Source organism: Aulonocara stuartgranti (genome assembly GCF_965226115.1).
Source record: "Aulonocara stuartgranti genome assembly, chromosome: 17".
Taxonomy (NCBI): domain Eukaryota; kingdom Metazoa; phylum Chordata; class Actinopteri; order Cichliformes; family Cichlidae; genus Aulonocara; species Aulonocara stuartgranti.
The window spans coordinates 878,793-895,265 of NC_138953.1; positions in this window are offsets into that span (position 1 = coordinate 878,793).

Sequence of the window (16,473 nt, forward strand, 5' to 3'; positions counted from 1 at the left end):
GGCACAGGAAGCTGGTATGAATTCCTTCAAGTTCTTTATATTGTTTCTTTTCCCTGTCTGGCAGTTATTAACTGTGATTTATCCTTGGAAAGGGAGTCAGGCCACAGGCCTCTCTTTAGCAGTGTTACTGGATTATGTGTCTGTAAATACCTGCAGCACATTCTTAATAATAATAATATTAATGGTCTTAATGATCAGCCAAACGTCTCGGGAACCGTTTAACTTCTGGGTGGTCTCTGATGAAGCAGTCGTTGTTTTTAACACCACTGCTGATCTCACAAAGACACCGTATTCACAAATCACAACTGTCACTGACTCGTGCTCAGGTTACATCACCTACAGAGAGTGGACGCACATCTGTGACCTCACACTGCTGCAGAAGCGCTTCACAGCTGGATTCTGTTGAGTGACCACTGGGTGGTGATGAGTGTCACACTCTGTGCTCTCTGATCTACGTCCACACTGATGCATGCTTTTCTCTCTGTTTTGGCCTCCCGTCCACACTGAGACGCCGTTTTCGCTCAAGGAAAACGCAGCGGTTTGAAAACGCAGCATTTTGCGTCGCAGTGTGGACAGCGCAAACGTAGACTTTCTAAAACAATGACGCATTTTACTCTGTGAAAACGCAGGGTGGACGCAGAGCGTTGTCAAATCTATCTGGGCTAATGTGGAGGTGGTACAAACATTCATGTGTGGGCTCAGGGACGTCTCTCAGTTTCAGGCAGGTACACTCCTCTCGTCACATTCACCAGCAGACGGCGTCTTTGTGACTGGGTAACATGGTGGCTCCGCCCTTTATAGTTTCCATACTTGCAACTATTCCATTTGAAAATAACAGCAGCAGCAAGCCCGAGTCACACAGGTCGCTCTGCAAACTCCCGTTTGCCAGGGAAAATGTGGATCCCACACCCAGCTGCCAAGTAGGCACTACTGTGAAACTGGCTGCAAAGATAGTTAGTTAGTTAGTTAGTTAGTTAGTTAGCAAATGTTGGTATTTTCATCCAAACTACAAGGAAGTTCCTGGTGGAGCCTCCATCACAAACCCAACAGCCACCCGTGAGCTGGTTGGAGAATCTTTTATTGAGGAGAAAACAAGCAGACGGTTTCATGCCGAGGTTAGTTTATGTTGTGTGTAAGAAGCGACTCGACCATTCGATTGGCTCCTGTAATGCCTCCTCTCACTGACATAATACATTTCCATGTCGCAGTGCTTCATGTTATAGCCTGAACCACGAGAACTCGCCTCTTTTCTTCCTCGCACACCTGATGACATGAAGGATCAACTCTGTGCACGTGCGGCCTGCTGACATCACCCTTCAGTGTTTTAGCTTCTCCTCGCTGCTGTCTTCAGCTGCCAGCCGGCACAGTTACCTTGCCCAGCTTTAAAGAGCACGGGGCGTCTGTCAGCGCTCGTGCAGATCAGCACCTGCTGTGTTGCCTGTTGGTCTGACAGCTTCAGCAAGAATTCAGAACCAATATTTCATAGTTCATGCCTTCATCCAAATCTCTGTTCACTCCCTCGTTTGGCCAAACGTGAGCGGGCTTCACGATGCTGGCCTGCTGTCATAAATACGCACGCTGTAAAAAGTTAATCAAAATCTAGATTCCTAGAAACGTACCATGTCAGGCTGTTACTCATTTGAAAGAAATGCAGCCGGGGTCATTGTAACGTCAGCCTGTAAATGGTTTGGAAGCACAGCTCTCACGGAGCGCTGCCTTCAACAGCAAATCAAATCCTCTGCTTCAGGCTGAAAATAACTGCTATGAAATGTGTTTGGTGTCAAAGGCTTGGGCTGAAGAACGACACGAGGGCAGCGCCCAGCTACTGAAGATAAGAAGCGTCTCTCAGTCCATAACAGAGCTTTGAAAGCAAAGCTTGCTGTAGACAGCATTTCTTTTCTGCTGATTGAACAGATGCAGTTCTCTCTCAAGCACTGATTAAAATCCTGATCAATAACACACAACGTGTCCTCAGTATCCATGTTGTTAAACTGCTCTGCATGTGATGAATAAACTTAAAGTGCACTAACGATGTGTTTGCTGACCTTTTTTTCCTGCATGAATTCAGAGAAACAACAGGACCTGCATGCTGGCCCGGGCCATCATGGCGGCATCGGTCTGTGTCAGATCACAACAGCAGGTGCTGAACAGGCCAACTTATTCTAGAAAGCACCGTTTGTGACCAGCATAGGATTGTTGACAGCACTGTAGCATGGCGTTTTATTTCTCCCGTGTCGTTCCATCATTGAAGAGATGCTCGATGGACCGATTCTTATATCGTGCTGTGCACAGCATTCACACTCCCATGGATGCATCAGAGAGCAGCTTGGTGTTAGGATCTTGCCCAAGGATGCTTGGCAGGGATCGAACTACCAACCTTCCAATTAGTAGGTGACCTGCTCTGCAGCCGCTCCACGGTAACCAATAACTGAGTCCAAAAGTCCCAAACAACCAAACATGACGCACTAACGCACAACAAGGTGTTTATAGATGAAACAAGTCTGTAAAACCGCAGGTATTAAAGATGCATGTATACACAAATATGTTGGCTTGTACTCATCATGATCAAATACACTCGACAGGGAAATGTGTCACATATACTACAGCACACTGGCTGCTTCTCCCTCAGCCTGGTTCAAGGGAGTTTTTCTTCCCACTGTCACCAAGCTAACCCTGCGTGTCCTAAGACTGTGGGAGCAGCAGACGCAGGGGAACATGCAAAGTCCACAGAAAGGCAGGTGGAGGAGTCACACAGCACCTCCCTGCTGTGAAGCAACAGTGCTAACCACCACCCCAACTTGGAGATATGTTTATATATATAACTTGATTGGTTCAGGGTTGTGTGTGACGTGCACAAATACAAAGCTCAAACTCACGTTTACATGAAGCCGTGTGGGTCAGAGGAAAGCTCATGGTTATCTAATGTGCTGTAATCAAGCAGCTGCCATTCACAGCTACTAACAATGTTATTAACTCAGTTTCCTGCCCTCAGCTGCCACAGCAGCACCTCCTGTGGTCTCAGCTGTACTCGGAGTATGACGTGTGTTTACGTGAGTTACTGCTGCCTTCCTGTCAGCTCAAAGGACTCTGGCCATCCTTCTCTAACCTCTGGCATCAGAGAGCTGCTACTTCCTGGATATCTCCTCTGTTCAAACCATTCTCTGTAAACCCCAATGACTTTGGGGTGGAAAGATCCCAGTACATCACCAGTTACTGAATTTCTCAGACCAGTCCATGTACCAGCGATAACCACACCATGTTCAAAGCCACCTTAATCACTCTCTCCTAGTTTGAACTTTAGCATCTTTTCATGCTAAGTCAGTATATCCTAATGCTGCCATGTGATTGGCTTATCAGATATTTGTGGAAAAACGTAGCAGGTGCATCTATGGCAGCAGCAGGTGAGCGCATGTGACTGGAGTGATGCACAAAATGTGGACGCTCAGGAGGAAGAGGACAGGACATGCATTTCCTGTTTAAAGTCAAGATAAGATGCTCTGTAACTGTCACACTTAGACTTCATTGACTGTAGTCTTGTGATTGCTGTCAGAATCAGTGCTGTTTATAAGCGCTGGTTGCTGCTGACATGATTTTAGCTCATGCAGCAGCCCGCTCAGTTCCCCTCATTTGCCGCTAGGTGGCGCCATGGACAAAGAAATCCTTTGTCATGCAAACAGATAGTGTATAATGTTGGTGAGCATGAAACAGGCTGTGTCAGCATGTGTTCAGACCCTGAGGGAAAAGACAAGATGAGCTTCTGTGGCCACTCTCCAGCTTGTGGCTAAATAATTTGGCCCAGCTGATTTCCTCACATCCCTCGCTCTGCCTCCTGAGGACCACATCTGTCATTAGGCCATAAACAGATGGGGCATCGCATCTTGGCGGTAAAAGAGGAGTAGGGGAAAGTCAAATGGAGCCAAGCAGATTGTGGATTGGAGCGTCTGAGCAGACAGGAACTGGGAGGTTTTTATTTGAGAGTCAGAGATAAACACAGGGCTGGATGCTGTGATGGTCCAGTGCTTCGCTCCTTCAACAGACACTGCAGCCTGGAAATCACCACGCTCAAATGAGCAGCAGATGTGATCACTGCGCTGAAGGCTAGCGTCACATTTGCAGGCCAGCATGCATGTGCACTAAAAGTTCATATCCAGATGTTCATTAAAGTGGGTGATGTCTAGAAAGAGCAACGGGAAGCTTGAGTTCAGTGACCGATGGGGGATACGATGACTCCAGCTGTATGCAGGATGTCAGGTAGACTGTCACAGGTTTGGATCTCCAGACAAAGCCGGGCTAACTGTTTCAGGGTCGGGGTCAGATGAGCAGGGCTGCACTGTTGGATATTTGACATTAATGAACTTGAGATTCCCTTAGAATGAGAGCAGAATCACTGGTGGGAAATACGAACTGGACGCTTCTGTCTCAAACATGCAGCGCGCCTGAACGTGCAGCTTGTTTCTCTTCTTTCGTTACACCGTCCGTGGCCTCACGCTCACTTTTCTTGCTCCCGTATTGATGTTTTGTGCCTGGAGTGAGCTGGAGGTCAGAGGTTTCTGCAGAAAGGCCATGTCGGTGACGGAGCAGCTGTTGGAGTTCTTTCGTGCATTCATGTCAGAATAAAAGCTTCATAGAAAGAAAGAAAATAATGCTTTTATTGTGTGGTGTAACATTGTTGTTGCTGCTACAGATTCACACATAAATACATTTAAAAGAAGAGGCAACAGCGCTCTTACTGGCAGCTGTCGCCTTGTCCTGCAGCGCTTTTATACTGAAGGTGCAACGTCCACCTTTTAAAAGATTTACAGCGGTTTCACAGGAACGTCATTATCACGGCTGAGAGTCGAATGATTAACAGACTCGTACACGTGTAACGATGGTGCAATAATCAACAGTGTGTTCATCAAAAATGAGCATATTGTAGTCTAAAACCGTGTGTTCTCTGTGTTGGACTGAACACGGCTGTTTCTATAACGTGACATACATGACGTGACTCGTGCTGTGCAGGCACACAGCATGCTGGGACTGCAGCACACACACTCCATTAACATGTTGCTCAGAGAGCCCAGACTGTCATTCCTCCTCAGTCACACGAAGCTGAAACACTGTAACTGCTTACATGATTCAGGTCCTGTTTGCGTGTTGAGGCCCACTCTGCTGCAGCACGGCGTCCACAGCCCCAGTGTCTGCGCAGACCGGAGGGATGGCCTGGCATACGGTAGGCTTGTTAGGCACCACACTCTGGTTTGTGTCTCTTTGGATTTTTTTTCTTTTTTTGTCCACGTGCTGGTAAAGTTTAGTCACTGTAAACCACCCGGTTAGTGTCAGGATGCTGTGGTTTGGGTTCAAACACACTTCGTCACAGCAGCTTGGCTCATTGAGGCTTTCACCCACAGAGTCGGGGAGAAGATGCCAAAAGGAGCTGATATATCATAATGATGCTGGATCAATACTGCCTAATCACATTATCTGCACTGACCGATGATGCAACACCAGATCGTCCTGCCAAAACACGAAGTGCCCCCTTTTATAGAACAGGCGCAGACTAAATACTGGGAACATTCATGTCCTTGTTTTCCACTGAAGTGGCAGATGTGTGTGTGTGTGTGTGTGTGTGTCTGTGTGTGTGTGTCTCTGTGTGTGTGTGTGTGTCTGTGTGTGTGTGTGTGTGTGTGTCTGTGTGTGTGTCTGTGTGTCTGTGTGTGTGTGTGTCTGTGTGTGTGTGTGTGTGTGTGTGTCTGTGTGTGTGTGTGTGTCTCTGTGTGTGTGTGTGTGTGTCTGTGTGTGTGTCTGTGTGTGTGTGTGTGTCTGTGTGTGTGTCTGTGTGTCTGTGTGTGTGTGTGTGTGTGTGTGTCTGTGTGTGTGTGTGTCTGTGTGTGTGTGTCTGTGTGTCTGTGTGTGTGTGTGTGTGTGTCTGTGTGTCTGTGTGTGTGTGTGTGTGTGTGTCTGTGTGTGTGTGTGTGTTTGTCTGTGTGTGTGTGTGTGTCTGTGTGTGTGTGTGTGTGTGTTTGTCTGTGTGTCTGTGTGTGTGTGTGTGTGTGTGTGTGTGTGTGTCTGTGTGTGTCTGTGTGTGTGTGTGTTTGTCTGTGTGTGTGTGTGTGTGTCTGTGTGTGTCTGTGTGTGTGTGTGTTTGTCTGTGTGTGTGTGTGTGTGTGTGTGTGTGTGTGTCTCTGTGTGTGTGTGTGTGTGTGTCTGTGTGTGTGTGTGTGTGTCTCTGTGTGTGTGTGTGTGTGTGTGTCTGTGTGTGTGTGTGTGTGTCTCTGTGTGTGTGTGTGTGTGTAAACATGATCCCAGCAGCACACACCACCTGGCAGTGTTTCAGTCTTCACAGAGAAGAATAGCTGGTGTATTTCAGGCGTATCCAGCATCATCACTTACTGAGGCCGCTCTGGTGCACTAAGTATCACCAGCAGTGTGTCAGTAAACCTGCGTGAGAGGGTTTTATTTCCAGTCCTCATCAACATGAATCTTCTAAAGAACAAACACCTACTTTTAAAAACGTTCGTGCTGTACACTAAAGTGTTGCTAAAGGGAACTGCAGCTGATCAGATCCTTCCTGTCCTCTATCAGGAGCACCGGGTCTCGGTCGGAGGGTGGACACGGAGAAACTCCACAGACACCACCCAGCAAGCAACAAGAAACACATAACAATGACATAAATCAAGCAAACATCCATCTTGTAAATTATAACACGAGGCAAAACCAGCAGCGATGCTGGAAGCAGATATAGAAGATTAGCGCTTTAATTATAATCATTTATTGATTACAACAGTAGATTAAAGGCTGCTTAATTGTTTCCAGCTCCACACTGGCCTCCACCCTCACGTCTGCTCCCACACTCACAGACTGCTTTGACATAGTCACGTGTGTCTGGATCACAGCGCCCGGGGTTACACGCACTCACGCTCACGAGCACACCAGCGCACAGGGACACTTCAAAAGCAGCGCGATGGTGCAGACATCTGGTAGTAGTTTCTGGAGGGAGTCCCCCGTCACAGAGTTTTCCAATCTCAAATAAAGTTGCCTCGGTGCGAATGAAGTCAACAGAGTTTCCTTCCCAGACGCTTTTCCTCTCAGTCTTTGTTTTTCAGCGGCTGATGCAGATCCAGTGAAGCGTGAGAGGCCTCGGCCCGCACGACGCCCGGCTGACCTGCTGCTGTTCTGTGGAGAGTTCCTTTACTTCACGGGGAAGCTGAATGATCTGCCTTCGTTAGCTGCTGCTGCCCAGGACGAATAAAAGATCCACGGGCCCAAACACAGCAGAGGTCTAGTCATCACACAGCAGGTGGTAACTCAAGCAGCTGTTTGACAGAAGAGTCGCTCACAATCAGTTTGGCCTCAGAGGCTCAGATGTTCTGTGGCTCATGTTTTCTTACTCCAGGTGGATGCAGCACAGACTGAGAGTGAAGGAACTGATGTTGTGTTTCTAAAAACGTCACCTCATGGTGAGAAACAGCACCAGCCACCTGTGAGCCAGTGCGTGAAGGATAACAACAATGTGTCTGGTTGAACAGTCGGCCTGACCGTTGCCACTCAGTATGACAGGTCCTTCCTAAGAACACTGACTGTTCATTCTCAGCCCAGATTTAAAACGAGTCATGACCACAGCGCTGCTGCTGAACAGATTCTTCATGTGTGTCCTGACCGAAGCTGGAGAACCAATCAAAAACATCCTTCAACACTAACCAGGTGAGGTCACTGCCAGCCTTCAAGCGTCACACGCTGAGAAAGAACACACCCGTCCCTCTGTGAATACCTGAGGATGAAACTGTACAGTGGTTGCCCTCCCTGATCAGACTACGTTACACCTGTCTATTTACGCTTCATGTTCAACCGGGCAGCTCCCATTAAAAGCAAATATTCACATACCAGCTCAAGGTGAGGTTGCATAACGAACCTGAAGAACTGTTAGATCATTTGAAGAATGCTGAGACACATGGCTGCCAGTCGAAACCAAGCAAATGCACAGTTTCAGATTTATTGTTCCTTACATGAGCTTAGAGCCCAGCGTGAGCTGTGTGCAGGTCTCTGCTGTTCGATCCCCGCCTGCTGCCGCCCGTGCAGGACGCTGACCACGAGCGTGTGAGTCGCAGAGAGACAACACACCGAAAGAGCAGAGGAGTGTTTGTGTGAAGCTGCTACCTGTGGATGAAAGCTGCACGCGTGATTGTTGATGAGCTCTTTCTGCCACACAGACACAGAGATGCACATTAAACAAAGATGTTCACACACAAGCAAATGCTCGTGTGTCACTTTGACTTTTCTATCCACGGTTTGTTGGTTTTGTTCACTTTGAAGTGACGCACGAGCACATTTCTGTTTCATGCACATATTCAACGACTTCACGTATGTGAGCATTTAAAGAATGTCAACAGGATGTTTCAAGCACTTTATTAATTAGCTAAAGATGGAAGCAACTTTAATTGGCTACTTTAAACTTACAGTTTTTTATTTAAAGCCTTTACTCATTGCTCCAGCAACAGTCCTGTTATTGTTAAAACTGTGAATCAAAGAGTGTTTCTGTTAAAATCATTATCATAACGACTATTTGGACACTTCACTCATCAGTATCATACAGTTATGTGTTTGCAGCTGGGCCCCATCATTGTTTGTCAGCGCTCACACTGTAGAGGTTTTTATAAACAACTGAATTAAAGCTGCACTGGAATGATTTTCCTCCTAAACGCCGTCTGACGACTGATAAATGTTCCTGTGAGAGCGGCTTTGTCCCGTCTGTGTGAGCTGATGTCATTATGTCACCTGAAAAACAAATGTGGAGAACAGAATGTGCTGAAGCTGCTGTTTGGTTTTCAGATTGTGTTTCTCTCCCTGACAGCTGCTAATTACACGGCCTCACCTCAGTGTGCGCACGCTGAGAGCTCGCTCTACATACCAGCAGAGATGTCGGTGCTGGGGCTGAAGGAGGAGCCGTCAGGTTGTAAATACTTTGGCACAATGTGTGTGTCGCTGCTTTGTATGCTGAGATTCTTGAAACCTGTGCTTGTTATGTACTGAATGCCACATAAATATGCTAAATATATGATGACCCCATTCTTCTGTAATAACACAGCGGTGAAGCAGTTTTGGCAGGTACAAGTCAAGTTACCTAACTCGTTGGCTCCTGATACAAATCACTGAAATGTGATGTGTGTGACGTTCCAACACAAGTCGTGTCCTGACCCTGTGAGTGTGGTGGGAGACCTGAGGCTGGGCCCACCCCACCGTGCTGGACCAGTATTATATGCTCACTTCATACACTTGATGATTAAGATGAAACAATTAAATCTGGGTAAAATTATTAAGCTCTGTAATCCCTGTGTTGAACTGAAGAAGGACAAATCAGATGTTAAAGGTCAGTCGTGGTAGAAATGCAGGAGAGCACGTCGTTCAGAGACACGGCGGCAGGCGAGTGAGCGATGCACGCAGTCCTGTTCCAGCTGTCACTGCTGCAGACACAGCTGCGTCACCACCGCTAAGATTCGTCTCTGCCAACAAACACGCAGATTAAAAAAGACTTTTTGTTTTAAACATACAGAACGAATTATGACCGAGTCAAACGTGTGTGATTACCAGTGTCATCTGCAGGAAACAGAGCTGAGTAAAATTCACAGTGATGTTTCTAACATCAGGGTCAAAGAACGCACGTCGATGACTAACACAGTATGTTGCTGCCAGGCCTGTTTGAAACAGGAACAAACATTTGGGCCTCTTTACAGCAGGAACCAGCGGAGTGCATGTCTGTGAGGAGCGTCCGACTCCAAAGCTCACGAACTTTGGCTGAAATGATCACGTTTGATAAAGTGATTACAGCTGCACTGCTGTGATGCAGTTTTGTTCTGCAGCCTGCTGCAAAGCTGCCCGGAAACAACAGCAGAGTAGTTTGAGTATCTGAGTCTGAGTGAACAGTCGGTTTAATGGCAGCTAAGTGATCGTGCCTTCGCCCCAGCTGCACCTTTGGAAAAGCCTCCCTGCTTCTGCTCGTGCCTCAGACTCTAGCCAATCCTTCCAATCGAGATGGAAAGCGTACTTATTTAACCTGCTTTCTCAGTTCATACCCTTTTTAAACCTAGAATAACGTTTATTGCTGGTTTTTGCATTCATCCTCCTGAATTGAGCATAACTATTCTACTCTTCCGGTCTGCGAGTGCCTACCTCCTGACTGTGCCCGATCTGTAATGAATTATGCTGAGTCTCTGTATCATTGTGAGCACTTTGGTGCCTTTGGGTTTTTCAATGTGTATATAAATGAAACTGTATTGTATTGTGAGTGTGTGCATGCACCTTTGTGTAACCCCTCGCTGTGTTTGCTGTAGCTGCGTGTGTGTGTCTGCAGACACTGTGTGCCTTCAGCAATAAAACAAAGACTTTCCCTGCAGCATTAAATCGCTGCTTCTCTCTAAACTCTAATAACAGTTTATTGAAAGATCAGATTAGCCTGAACAAATCAGCCTGGCGCCTGAAAGGAGAACAGTTTGGACCTGCAGCCATCCTGCCCTGCTTTCAAAGCTCACGTGCTTCTTTGGTGCTGGCTGGTGAGGCTGATGGCTTCTGTCATCGTCTCGTGTGTTTATCCCCTGCTGATGTGCTAGAGAAGTACTGAAGCTAAACGCTCACAGCTCAGTGACATTCATCCAATGCAGCCTCACGGCAATTTGTGCAATTCTCACAGCCATGAGCTGTCCATGCTTTTCTGGTTCCCTGTCCAGCAGACAGAGCGCTGACACGAGGGTCTGCAGACCGTCGGTGATGAAGGGAAGAGTTTCTCTGCTCACATCAGACCTCCAAACTTCACTCTACAAAGTTTTCACTTCTTTTTAAACACATTAGTATCATAAAATACTTCATTAGGAAACTAAATACTTCCTATAGAAACACCAGTACCTGTTTTCTTCTGCTTGTCCTGGTCAGACTGCTGTGAAAGATGATGGAGCATCTGTGCTCACATTCATACCTGTAGCTCATTTGCCAGTTAGTCAGACTCCACACATAAAGGCTCCGATGGATTTGAAGCCAGGACATTCTTCCTGTGAGGAATCGGAGGAAAACATGTTTGTGTCCATGATGCCAGCAAGTAGATTCCTTTTTTATTACCTTCTCACACTTTGACATTAGTTGATAACACCAAAGCTGCTCTAACCCTGCAGTTTGGCCTCCCGCCCACTGAGACGGCGTTTTCAAAACGCTCTCCAAGCGGAAACATTTGAAAACGCAGTTTTCGTGTCGCAGTGTGGATAGCGAACCCGGAGCCTTTCTAAAACGATGATGCGTGTTGGTCATGTGATGCAGTCATGTGACCAATTAAACTAAGATAGCAGAGGGCGTTACACAGCAGCTGTTCTGTTTGACAGCCCTGTTAAAGATGAATATCAGTCTGTACATGCTGCAGAGAGCTTTTCTTCAAATTCTTTAACTCTCACTCGCTTTTGCAACGTTGTACTTTTGTGTTACTCGCAGCAACAGCTCCACCTCATTGTGAGTCCATTTAAAGAACTCGCTGCTTTTCCTCGACATTCTGCCGCCACGTTTCAAAGAGCCGGAGAGTAAATAAGCGGCAGACGGAAATGAGGCAGGTCGAATCTTCTTGTGTCGAATCTTCTTCTTCATGCGCAGGACTGGAACGTAAGCGTTTTCAGACGTTTCAATGTGGACGCACAACTCTGTGAAGACGACTGAAAATGCTGGTGTGGACGTGGAGCGTTTTCAGACGAAACATTTCTCCGGATCAGTGTGGACGTAGCCGCAGAGCGCACTGCTGTGGAGCTGTGAGCGCTGCACTGTCATACAAACACAAAGCTGTAGGAACATGTCACAGCTCAGCAGGCAGAATGATGGATCTGCAGTTTCAGATGTGTCTGATATCCAGATGTGCAGGTCTTGGAAGCGTGTTGGTTGTGTTCACATGTTTACTGGTGTATTTTTGTAGTTCTCAGGTGAATATCTCCTTTATAGAGCAGGCCTTGTGCAGCGTCTCTGACCTCTGACCTCCTGACCTGGCATTCCCTCTCTGCACCTCCACCCCTCCCTTCTCCGTGAGCACATGTGGATCTGTCACTCTCATGCTGACGCAGCATTTTGCTTTTCTCTTCACGTTTCCACACCTTCTCATCGCTCCAAAGCCTGATTACTACGCCGACACTGTAGCTTTCCACAGGAAATGCTTACTCACACTTTCCAGGCTCACTTGTGAAAACTGGAAAATCAGCAACGGATCAGAGAGCAGGGAAGGGGACGAGTGTTATTCCTGGAAACGGTCCACACCACCTCCACCACGGCCGCCTGCTGCGCCACTAACCCAGTTGTAGTACCTCTGAGATGTGTGTGGGGAGGGAGGGTGAAGGTGAAAGGGCAGCAGGTTTGCAGCGTGAGGTGGCGTGAGAGAGCGAGCAGGCCGACACATCGGAGGAGAGTGTGCGTTTGTGCGCACTGTTCAGAGCACTGATTATTACAGCCCTACAGATCCACCACAGAGGCTCCGTCACTTCCACCCGTCGCTCTCCCTCACATTATTCATTTAGTAGAAGCATTGAAAGCACCTTGTACCATTAATCTTGATTTATAATGACATAATAACCTGGAAGACCACATCTTTAAACTGTGTGGGCTCCTGACAAACGTGTCTGTCTGCTGCTCAGGAGACAAAAACCAAAGACAGTAAAACGTCTGCTGCAAACATAGTGATGAGTCTGACTTTGTACACAGGCAGGTGTATATACTATGGCACAGCATGCATTAACACTGGCTGAGGAACTCCAGAGTAACTTATCATATCTCAGGCCTGCATCCTCTGAACATCACAGATTTAAGAGGCCTAACTGTTAACGTCCTCTTTTTTCCTAGCACATGTCCACTTGTGTTTCCAATGCGACGCCCCGACAAACCTCACACGTCTCTAAGCGAGATATCCCCTCGACCCTGTCGGGATATTGCGTAACGTCTGGATTCCTTGCACCGTGGCTGTGAAGCTCAGCGCAGACGTCTGCTAAGGCGTTTGATCCGACGTTGGGACCAGCCCAGCCAAAATACGAGCTGCTGATGCGAATGGAGTGAAGTTTTCCATCAGAGGCGGAGCGCTGAATGTCTGCAACCAGGGGCCAAGCGGTAGGAAAGCAGACACATGAAAAACGAGACAGAGAGCGAGCGGTGTTTTTCATCGTGTTTGGAGCTCAGCTGGACGCATGAGCATTTTCTTCCAGAGGATATTTACTGCTTTAATGATGGGCTGTCTCCACCATCTTCCACAGGTGTAACCGGCCAGCTTCTGGGATGCTTTTGCCACTAAGCTGCATATAACCCCTCTCACTGGGCATGCTGGCATGGTAGCAATAATGCCCTGCATACGTCTGCATGTATGCAGACCCCTGTAAGTTTTTCCAGTTGGCAGTGTGAAATGCTGCGAGTTTATTGGTCAGTGTCGGCTTTCTGAAGGAAAACCCTCTTTGAATATTTTACAAGACAGTTAAAATTCTTCAGGGTCCTTCGAGCAGATCAGTTTCAGGCAAATTCATCTGCTCAGTAAGAGACTGTTGACACAGATACTCTGCAGCTGTGTGTGTGTGTGTGTGTGTGTGTGTGTGTGTGTGTGTGTGTGTGTGTGTGTGCGTGTGTGTGTGTGTGTGTGTGCGTGTGTGTGTGTGCGTGTGTGTGTGTGTGTGTGTGTGCGTGTGTGTGTGTGCGTGTGTGTGTGTGCGTGTGTGCATGTGTGTGTGTGTGTGTGTGTGTGTGTGTGTGTGTGTGTGTGTGTGTGTGTGTGTGTGTGCGTGTGTGTGTGCGTGTGTGTGTGTGTGTGTGTGTGTGTGTGTGCGTGTGTGTGTGCGTGTGCGTGTGCGTGTGTGTGTGTGTGTGTGCGTGTGTGTGTGCGTGTGTGTGTGTGTGTGTGTGTGTGTGTGTGTGTGTGTGTGTGCGTGTGTGTGTGTGTGTGTGTGTGCGTGTGTGTGTGTGCGTGTGTGTGTGTGTGTGTGCGTGTGTGTGTGTGCGTGTGTGCATGTGTGTGCGTGTGTGCGTGTGTGCGTGTGTGCGTGTGTGTGTGTGTGTGTGTGCGTGTGTGCGTGTGTGTGTGTGTGTGTGTGCGTGTGTGTGTGTGTGTGTGTGTGCGTGTGTGTGTGTGCGTGTGTGTGTGTGTGTGTGCGTGTGTGTGTGTGCGTGTGTGTGTGTGTGCGTGTGTGTGCGTGTGTGTGTGTGTGTGTGTGTGTCCTGTCGGTTTCAGGGTGGCAGGCAGGTGCACTGTCAGGCTTTTAGGCCCTGTGACAAAAGGTCAAAGGTCAGATTCTTATGAGGGAGCTAAGCAGTAGGACATTTGTCAGCTTGTCAGTAGGAGGCCGACTGTGGATGTTATGGAGGACGTGTACCTGCAGTGGGCTGCAAACATGTGTGTAAAGAATAAAATGCTGACACCAGTGATCCCAGTATGACCTACAGGTGAGTCAGTAAGACTGGAAACATATATGTGAGTACACTTCATTACATAATAAAGTGTGCTGCCATTGCCTGCTGCTGGGTTTTTCCTTTAATTAAGTGCATGTTGGTGTTTCTTCCTGTATCCACTCCACAGAGAGGGACTATTTTCCTTATGTAACAAACCCACATCAGGTCAGATCTGTCTCGGCTGCATTGGCAGCTCTTACTCTCTGTTTGGTGCCTATAATGGTTTTTAAAGGGGATGAGGTTGGATTACGGCTGGAATGACACAGCCACATCCATCTTTTGTTACACTCATTATATAATCCTGGTGCAGACACTGTGGCAGAGACTGTTGTCTAGATCTTTGTCAGTGTGCATTAATCTTTGCAGATTAGCGGCTTTGTGCTTCGTCACCCTCTGTGTTCACATGACCTGCTGTATTTGGACTGTATTACAGGTGAACAGGAACATTTCCACGCAGGTAGAATTTATCACACAGACTTAAGAGATCAAGTGTAATCAGCTGACTCCCACACATCTGCTACGACACGCACCACATCACAGCCAGCACACTGCTCCACAGACTGTATGGCTTCAAAGCAGCTGAGCTGAAGACAGAAACAGTTTCATTGTTACTATGAATTGGTTCTTTGATGAATGAGCACAGAGTGTTTCTGACACAGTGGGACATCATTTCTGTGAGTGTGGATTAACACACGTCCTGCAGTGAAGGATGCGCCAAAAATAAGACTCAGTGATGCTGCTGTGATTCAGCGACTCACGGATGAGGTCAGGTGGGCGTCAAAAACAACATTGTGATCTACAGTGAGAGGAGGCAGCGGGTGGAGCAATGAACGTGAGCGGAAGGAAGTGAATGAGAGGGTGTAGGGTGCAGTGAAGGAGCGAGGAGTCGAGGACGTGATGTCGTACCTGGGCCAGTGCACAAAAGTCATGAAGAAGAGAGTACAAGCTCACCAAACAGACTGTGGAGCGGCTAGCATCAGTCTGGTTTCCTGGATGATCGCAGTGGAAACCTGGACAGCACCAGTAGACTTTCCTTCAGAAACCACACGCATGAGGTTCAAGCAGGACTGGCAAGGATATACCTCGAGGGTGAACTCCCGCGCCGACTGAGAAACGAGCTACTACTTCATAAATCAACCAGTAATTGCCTCCAGACTCTAAGTGCACGTTGATTAAAGGCCCAGCGCACACAGCTTGTGTACAGCTGGTGTAAATCTAATCAAAGTTCAAGTATATTTAACTTTTGGATTGTTTTGAGGAGATCGAGCACGCTGTGATCTCGTCATTCATCACTGTGGTGAGCAGCACAGTCTTTGCAGCTCTTGGCCAGAACAATGCAAACAGATAAGCTAGTTTGTGGATGCAGCAAGTAAGCGTGTAAATTCCTGATTGTTTATGTTGACACTGAACTGCTCACCACCTCTCCTGCTTGGACTTCGCTTCCTTCCACACACTTGTCTGAACTAGTATTTCCAAAGACCTCGCCCCCTTTTTCACCTCGTCAACACCTAAAATATGGAAAACAGCTGCCTTCAGCTGGATTTCCCAGCATGCCATTGCATTTGTAGTGCTCCCCTGGTCCGCCTGACCTCACCTGCAGTTTTAAACACTCGGCTGTCTGCACGGAAACACTGACAAAACTCAAACGTTCCCCTGCTGTCCACAGCTTTTGATCCACAGCAGCTAATACCAGAAACACGCTCACGCACGCACACCCAAAGCAGAGCTTCTACACTGGCACCAAGACGACTCCCATGTCACCGTTAGCTCTGATAGGTCAGCACGTGTGCCATCAAAGCCATAACAGAGTTTCCCAGCCCTGCCATTGTGCCACGCTCCATGAATTGTTGCGTAACATGATGAAATGTACTGATTAATGCGGGCAGGATCCAGACTATTCACACAGGCCAGGCACACTTTTAGATTTGCAGAGGCTCGCTGTGAAATCGAACACCTACCTAAGCTGTAGCTGCAAACATCTGCAAACATTTAACTGCTGCTAAATCGTGCTGAAGCTGCATCGCTGTGTGGATGCAGGCTGAAATGCACAAACACCTC